Below are 9,281 nucleotides of genomic sequence, written 5' to 3' on the forward strand. Positions count from 1 at the left end.
ATTATTGTCTCTTTTGCATTTAATCTAATGCCAATTAATAACTACTGTTACTTTCCTGAATTAGGTTTTATTCCTAAATAGCTGTTTAAGATAATAGCAGAAACCATCTGTTCTCACTGTAATAGTATCAATGTAATCAGTGAGAGGTGGCCAGTGTGAGCAGTGTGTAGACAAATAAATTTAATTTGGAAACGGTATTATTGAGCACAAAGGACAAAAAGAAATTTTTAAAAGGTAAAAGTTCTTGTTTAAAATTGTCCCCAGCACAGCATAGCCCAAAATTACTCCTTTAGCTACTTATTTATTAATTACTTTAATCGTTGCCCGAGATGTTTGCATTGCATGACTGCTCATTAATATCGAAGTACTTCGTGAGATTAGAATCGCCTTGGTGGCTATAAACTGGGTTAAGTTTAAGCGACCCTCGGAGGTCGATTTAGACAATGCAATGCAAAAATTTTCCGAACGTGAACAGCAAATAACACGCAGGAACAATAAATTATTAAACGTTTATATTTTATATCCTATTCATGTATGCTTTTTGTTTTTCAAAGGTTAGTTATATTTGTGTTAGTGTCTTTCGTGTAGTTTAATGTTTTGTGCCTTAAACTATCATCGATGTTTGTTGTTGGTTTTGGTGATCAAGGAAGCTTTACTGAGTTGGGTTTCGCTTTTAAGTTTATTTTCAGAAGTATACGTGTATGGAGTTAAACCACAACACATAACAAAATTGTCTTCTTTTTTCTTCCTTTTTTTAACATGAAAAATTTGTACGTGGGTCGAAGTCAATTGGCAATTTTTCCAAGGAAAGTCCGTTTCGTACACTTGATTAATTTAATGCATATCGACCGTTGGCCAGTTGCAGACTGTGCAAATTTTATGCAGTTCTGTTTCCTCACAAATGTATGGCTGTACTATTCCTGGCTGGTAGCAAAGACAGCGTTCGATAAATGCCGCTTGGGGAGATTGAATTGGAAACAACCTCGACGAATTAAAACCAACAAATAGGTCAAACAATTGGACAAAATGAAAAAAGATCAGGGTTCAGAAAAAAAACAACTGATTTTTGCAACTGAGGTTATATACTTACTTTTCCAGCAATGAGATTTAATTTCTTCTTAATTTAGTAAAATTTGAATTAAAGCCTATTTTCTTATAGATTAAGGATAAAGACAATCTTACATTCTGTGAAGTCCATGGTAGGTTCTTCCACAAACAATTCTTCGGTGGTCGGACCAAATTTCCGAAGACCAATTTAAATGTTTAATTAAAAATGTCATGTAAACTGTTATACTCAAATAATAACGGGTTTATGCTCTGATTTTTGAGGATAAAACGTCAACACCTTTACTCTAAATTAGGTAAAACAAGTAAAACTGTAATTGTGATGTTTATTGTTTATTGATGACGCAACTTATTTTCAATCTGTCCAAAATATCGATTCAGAGCAGAGTTTATGTGACACATAAACAAGTGTCTTGCAATGATTTTGCACTTAATTCAAATTAAATAAAAAATGGTGTTCACATCCAACAAAGTTTCGGAAGGTCTTTCTAGTTTGGAACTTGATTCCAGTATCCTTTACCCTTCAGCTATATGAATAGTTTAGTAGTTTGAATGAATTAGTAGTTCAGAGAAGTAGATAAAGAAATAATACATTAAAACGTCAACTACAGAAACGGCTGTGGCTAATTAGACTAATGAAAAAAACAACAAACTTTCTAGTTTAAATTTCATTTGGACCAAAAGTGAAATGTCCTCGATTTTAGTCATTAGGAAAGTGAAACATGAATTAGATACCGATGCACTGTGAATAGCATAATATTGGGAATTTATCTTTAGGGAAATTGCAGATTCTAATGAGGAGGAGAGAGCGAATAGGGAGAAGGAGAGAGAAGGAGAGAGAGAGAGAGAGAGAGAGAGAGAAAGAGAGAGAGAGAGAGAGAGAGAGAGAGAGAGAAGAGAGAGAAGAGAGAGAGAGTGATAGTGAAGTACATAATGAGATTTTATGTGTCTATGCAACTTAACACTGATCACTGATATTATTATTGATAAAAAAAAGTTCTAACTTAATGTAAACTAAATAACATATTCAAATTGATATTAGAGAGTGACACCAATGAGAAGAAGAAGAAGAGAAGGTTTCATGTATTCATAAAATTCATGTAAACAGTATTGCTATTATAGAATATTTGAAATTTTTGGCATATGAAATCAGGTGTCTTTAAAGTTGAGGGTGTAGAAAAGTCAAGAGTTGTAGAACATCAAACCAACTTAATTTAACCGGCTCTTGAACAAATATCACACAATGTTGTGTACGTGCTTTGACTGATAAATATAATTTAACCTCTCATGTTCCTAATATCTTCTTGAGAATTACAGGAACAACTTTAAAACTTTTACCCACGGTTTTAAAAATTTGATGGTCCCACGATGTTGTATATAATCAAAAACCACCACCACCTTGGTCACCAAAAGTGTTGTTTGGTTTTTGTGATTTTTGCTTGTTTACTAGCTTATTCAATGTGTTTATTTATGTGAGGTGTGTTTTCTATTGTTTTGTTAAGTTTGTATTTTTCAAGTTTTCTGTGATGAGTGTTTTTAGTGTTCGAAGTTTTTTTCACGTCTTCAGACTTGTATCGAGTTTGTTTATCTAGTCGACGTTCTAACAATTTATATGTTTGCTTATTAGGGATGTCTTGTTTTGTGAAGTAATTGGCGGTCGGCCAATTGGATTAGTATATTTCTTCAAAATATTGCTTTATTTTTGAAAATAGTAGAAGCTGAAATATGAAAAATACCATAGGATGAGAACGGTTAAGAATGAATCGTACTGATGTGTATTTGGGGTTGTGATGCAGTGGGGCGAGGGCATTCACCCTTAGCTGGATCGACCCGACTAGGCCTACCCACCAGCCATCAGACAACACACCCTTCTATATTTTTCCACGTTTTCCACCTCTCTTCTTCCTCGTGCCAGGCCTTGGCCGTGTCTGCCTCTCTTTCCCTCGCCCCCTCGCTCTCTCCCGCTCCCTTTTCACGCATTCACAAGAGTCCCGGGTAGCCGTGAAAGGCAGCCGCAGCCCCCACCGCCGGCCTTCCTTGGGGGCGGAATCATCCCATCGACAGTGAGGTCGTTCCATTTAAATTAACAAAGCTCTCATCCCGCGCCCGCCGTTTACAAAAGAGGAGACGACATCGCCCAAAAAGACTTTCGTTCAAACGATTTCTCATTCAGAAATCATCTTATATTGATTCAGAAAAATTACTCCATAAAACTGCATCTATTTTCTAGAACTACTTCTATCTATTTTGTGAAAAATCACTCGTATATAGTACAACAGACAGATTAAATTTGTTTCGATGGTAAAATAAAAGCTAAAGATCCTCTTGTACCGTGTCCGTTAAATAGGACTGTTGTTCTCCTCATATGAGTTATAGCTGATTTTCCAGTTTTAAGTTTATTAATCAAGACCAAGCATTGATCTGATGAAATATTTAACTTTGCAAAGGTAAAACAAGACGAGCATGATAGCACTTGCTTGCTGAATCGATGATATAAGAAAAAAATGTAGCATTGGTTGCCTTGTGGGAGTGAATTCTCTTTTCTGCCAGCGTTGTTTTATGGCTTTAATAAATCTATCCAGATTGAATTCACCATGTTGATTAGGCTAAAATTCAAGTTTCTGAAGTGGCCAAAGATGCTTTTCGTCCTGTCTTCAAATTTGCCTGAACAAAAAAAAAGAAAAAAAATGGATTTGGCGGCAGATATAAAGTATATCTTACACTGAGAGGCAAAAAATCGGTCACCCTCAATTTTTTAGTAAATACTTCCATTCTTTATCATTTTTATTTTCTATTTTTTTACTGGGTATTTTAAAAGAAAATTATAAGATACAGCTAAATACAAAAATTGAATTAATGAAAAAAAATTCAGTACGGAGTGTTTCCTCCTCTTCCGTTGATCATTCGACGTGAAATAATTTGAAGCTCATCTAACAGCGCCATTCTTAATTCCTGCTACTCCCTTGCATCATTGGGCGACTTTTACCCTCTGGAATAACTCGTCCTAAAGGTGTACGAAAGGGTTGAAGTCGGGACTACATGTTGGCCACTCCAACATTAAATGGAGGCTCGTTCCAAGTAGTCCGCAAGATCCAAGCTGTGTGGATCCTTGCATTGCTATGCAGAAAAATAAAACAGTCGCCACTGAGAGGCATATAAGGAACAAATCCTTCAGATAACAAATCTTCAATGTATCGCGCAGCTGTTAGGGAACCCTGGATGAAGATCAAGCTTGTGAGACCTTCCATAGACATGCCTGCCCAAATCAGAACACCTCCATAGCTTTTCCAGAGTGAAAATCTTGCGGGTATGTATCGCTCTCCTGTTCTTCTGCAAAACCTCTCTTGACCATCAGAAGACCTCAAACAAAAACTTGAAACATCCGAAAACAAGATTTTACTCCAATCTTGCTCATTCAGACCAGTTGATGCGATTTCTTACGAAACTTGACCGAGCTGTTCTGTGCTTTGTTAGAAGTTCTGGACCAGTGGTAGCACTTCTCTCATGTTATCCAACTCTTGAAAATCTTCGCCTTACAATGCATAAACTGACATTAACATTTCTTACTTGTTGAAGCCGTTGCTCGATCTCAACAGCTGTAGAATATTGATTACGGAGTACATTCGAAACAATAAACATCTCTCTGAGATGTAACACGATGACAACCTGATCCATGCCTTCTTGAGTAACCTCCAGTGTCTTGGTAGCGATGGACGACCCGTCGGACAGTTGTTCTGGGAATGTTAAACACCCAGGCCACATACACTTCCATTTTCCTACAATGATTTAGCCGAACTATATCACTTAAGAACCAACACTCAAATATATCTGATACTTAAAAATGGTACAAATTGAAAAACTCACACCACTGGAACGTTAAAAAGAAGCTTGACAGAAAAACCAACACAAAAGAGATTGATTATTCAAAAATTTATTTACAAAATCGAATTGTAAACCAAAGCAGGAGATTTTATCTGTGTTTTACTTCTAATCCTTTAAAACGGACCGAATATTGTAAGATAATCAATGGAAGATTGCTAAGAGATAATTAAAAATATTAAAATGGCCATTTTTTTCGCCTCTCAGAGTATCTAATCGTACTTATAAAAATAAATTCTAGAATGTAAAACAAATTCAATCAATTTTAACAATTATGTACTTCTAAAAGAAAACGCAGCACATGTCCGACAATTTGTGTGAATGTTTGTTAGAATGCGGGGCAAAACTGTCCGCACGATTCCGGTGTCGTGCTGGCTTAGCGGACTTGTGCGCCGTTTATCGTCCTCATGCTCCGTGTCGAATCGGACGGTCACGTCACACTCGACCATTGTGATAGCGCCAAAGAAAAGCAATCTTCAAGAATTTTAATCATTGATTAAATAAAATATTTATTATTACGGTAGTTGCTGCTTTGAAGTTAATTTACATTGGTGTTATTATCTATCATAGTTTTCTGTTTATATCCGTCATAGTTCTATCCCTGATGTATATGTTTTATTAATGCTAAAATAACGGTTTGACACAATTAAATGTGGGCATGAAACAACGCCCAAGGCTTTAGCAACTCTGCACGCATCCAATATGAACGTGTCAAGAGACCTTGAACGTGATGGTAGTTTAATTATGTCGTTAACATGACTAATAATTTTTTAGCCCGACTACATTGTTAAAAAAAGATTGTTTTTATGTTACAGCAGCGCTTCTTACAAGCAACTTTGTTGTCGATATGAATTTATATTATAATATTATAAGGGTGGATAAATAGTTTATTAATTATACTCCTAACACAACCTATTCACTGTCCCCATTAGGGAGAAAATAGCGAGGCCATTGGCACTTAGGCATCTTGGAGGATTGTCGGGAAAGGTGTTTGTTAGAGAATTGACATGAGGCTTCAAGGTTTGATGGAGGCATCTGTATAGACTTCTTGCGGTTTCAAGGACAAACCAGATTTGAAGGGATGTGTCGATAGTAAGGTTTGTGCAATGGTACGTAGGAGTACTTGAAGATTGAAACGCTTTTCAGTTCACTTTCAGCTTGGTTGTAGTAGTATTGTATAAATAAGACGTTTGATTTTTGGTGAGAGTTTTAATTTTTTGATCTATTGCCAAGCTATCTTGTGGTAGATTATATCGTCAGTTCTTTTGAGTCGAGTGTGTTTCAGGAGGAGTATTTAAAGGAATATGTCAAGTACTAACAGCAAAAGATGTAGGTTTTGAAATGGGTTTTATGATTTACTATTGCCATTAGATTGGGATGTTCTTAAGACCGAAGGGAAGATGGTAGTTATGGAAAGAGGCTTTTATGCGAAGATTTCGGATTGTGGGGATTAGAGGATAAGGGGATTTTTGTCCTGGGAGCTTATTGATAATGAATATGACTCTGATCGAGTAAAGGAGTGTGTATTTATATTCATTTTAATTGCTATGGAGTGGAGTGAACAAGATGAAACGTCGTTTAAATGTGAACTAATCGTTACTAACACTGGGTCCGTCTTTTCTCGCTGGTTTACGTTTCACTCATTCTATCTGCGTAACGCCATCTTCAGTGCAGTACATCTCTATAAATATTGATCCGCGAAAACTGTTTTAGCTTAATTGAAATTATTGATTTGTCGTTTTAAAGAAAGTTTGATGTGTTCAGAGCGAGTTTAGTTTCGGAAATTTAATATATCACATTTTATGTTAATTAAAATATAAAAAAATTCGGAAGTTAAAATATAAGTTTTGTCTCACTGCGAACTCGAGAGTAGGCCAAATGAATTTTTCATATTGTTCAAGAACAGATTTCACTCAAATAATGCTTAATAAGCTTGCAAGTAAACTAATTCCTCGTTTTTTTTGTTTTTTATTGAAATGATAATTTGTCCATAAATTCTCTGTTTTTGAGTCCGACCCAGAAAACGCAATAATCAACGAAAATTGGTCGGCGCTGTTCAGAATAGAAACAGTTTTATCTATGATAATGGCGTAATTCGATAAAAATTGATGTACTCGAGCTAAACACGCTACCAACAATCCCCCACATTTATTTATCAGATTGTTCCCTGTGTTCTAACCAATTTAAAATTATTTAAAAAAACAGACTAATAATTTCTGTTGATCCGTAGATTACCATTTATGAAGGCTTTTAATAATATTCACTTGAAGGAAGCCGTTAGCCTTTTAATTTTTTAAATTGTAATTGCATTTCGAGGAAGGGACGACCACGATTAAAGTACTTCTGAGCATAAAAGAACAGTTTAACCGACCCGTCTGGCGCGAGTCTGGGTTCGTAATGAAATTTTTAATTAAAGGCTAACCGGCAAATCTTCCGCCAGGTAGGTAGTTGGCCAATGGCAAATGATCTCTCCGTTTGGGTTTTACTATCGAAAGATCAACGACTTCAAACCTTTTTTTTAACGCAATTTTATATTTTAAGAACTAGAATAAGTACAAAAAATTAAATTTAGAGATTATTTTGTTTGAGAATTTGTTTTAACCTCTCAAACTACAGAAGTACAAACTAAAGACGGTAATGTGAAAAATTTACTTTATTTATTAAAGCTCCTCTTTGAATGATTAAATTGAGTAAAATACAATTACACAGTTGATGAAAATTAATAACTATTTGAGCTAGCATCGTTATAAATGCTTCAAAAATGTAGGCCATTTCACACCTTTAAGAAATTGCCAAAATTGAGCTCCAATTTAAAAAATATACATATTTCACTTACCAATAAGTACGTCTAATCAAGATGTACTAGTAGTAGTAATAGAAATTGGTGAGACTAATAGCATTAGAAAAAATTATGTAGCTTGGTAGAGAAATGTTCTCCCATTATGTAAATAAAAACGATCAGGTGATTTTATGGGAGTGATTAAAAAAAAATCAACTATCTGATGAACAGTAAAAAGGATAAAAATTGGTTTTGTCAATTAAGTACTATGTTGTGTACTGTAGGATATAATTTAAGCAGTTCAGTGAGATATCTATACTAGAAAATGAAGTAAAAAATGTAATAGAATGTTGGAAAAATTGCCTTATACCAGAAACAAGAAATATAATAAATAAAAAAGTAAAAATAGTATAACGAAATTGAGACGTCATTGGTACAACTCCCTACTTGGCAAGCTTTGTTTTGTTAACACTTCCATTACAAGCTACATGTCGAACTTGAAAAGACTTTACAATGCTCACACCAGATCATAATATTCTACTTTTTGCTATTAATTAAATCATCTTTTTTACTTTGAGTCTTACTACGTGAAAAAAATAAACGTTTCAATAATTTAAAACAAGAAAAAATCGGATGTTAAACACAGGAATACACTAGCTCTTTATTAGCCTATTAAATAAGACGGACTGAAGTTATATGATAAAGTTCCGGAACAAAAGCACTCCCTCGACAAAATCCAATATTTACACAGTATTGATTAACCCGTGGCCCGTAGCTTTTTCCCTCGTTGAAAAACTTCACATATCAGGCTGGGAATTTTTTTTCTTTCGAAAACCTAATGATTGACGTGCCGCGTTTGTTTATTCAACCGAGCCGGCCATTAGGATTTAATTCCCTTGTTGTTATTCTTGCCCGTTCCACGTTACGGCCAATATTTGCTAGCCTGGTTTCCAGTAAAATACTAATTACAGCAGGCTAATGGAAGGGATGCTGGGAAACATCAATAGGGGAGGGCATTGCACCCCGCAGGCCTCCGCATCCCTCCCGGTATTTCATCGCAAATATTCTATTAGCCCGCCCTGTCTCTCTTAAAAGACCCAAGTACCAGTCCATTATTTATAATTCCAATTTACTTTTCCTTTTCGGAGGCGGAAACTATAATTTTTATTTTCCGGTGTTAAAAAGCCAAAAACACTTTAAAAAATCAACTATCACAAGCTAAGTGAAATCGTGGAAAAAAATTCACAATAAGACTTTATTTCATTTTTTAAAATATTAACGAGGGTATTTCAACTACGGGGTTATATGAACCCTCGGAGTACCGGAGTTTCCTCGGAGGAGAGTGTGGAAGAGCGAGGGGGCGAAGGGGGAGAGAGGGAGTGAGAGTGGGAGTGAGCGGGAGAGCGTGGGAGAGATGGAGTGAGAAGAGAGCGGGAGAGAAAGAGAGAGAGAGAGAGCGTGTGTGTGTGAGAGAGGGTGAGAGATAAAGAGAGGGCAAGTGATTGCATCCGTATGTTACATATGTTGGACCATCAAAATGTGAAAATTTCCATGTTGA

The sequence above is a fragment of the Cimex lectularius genome, unplaced genomic scaffold, assembly GCF_000648675.2.
Source record: "Cimex lectularius strain Harlan isolate CLEC.00 unplaced genomic scaffold, Clec_2.1 scaffold101, whole genome shotgun sequence".
Classification (NCBI taxonomy): Eukaryota; Metazoa; Arthropoda; class Insecta; order Hemiptera; family Cimicidae; genus Cimex; species Cimex lectularius.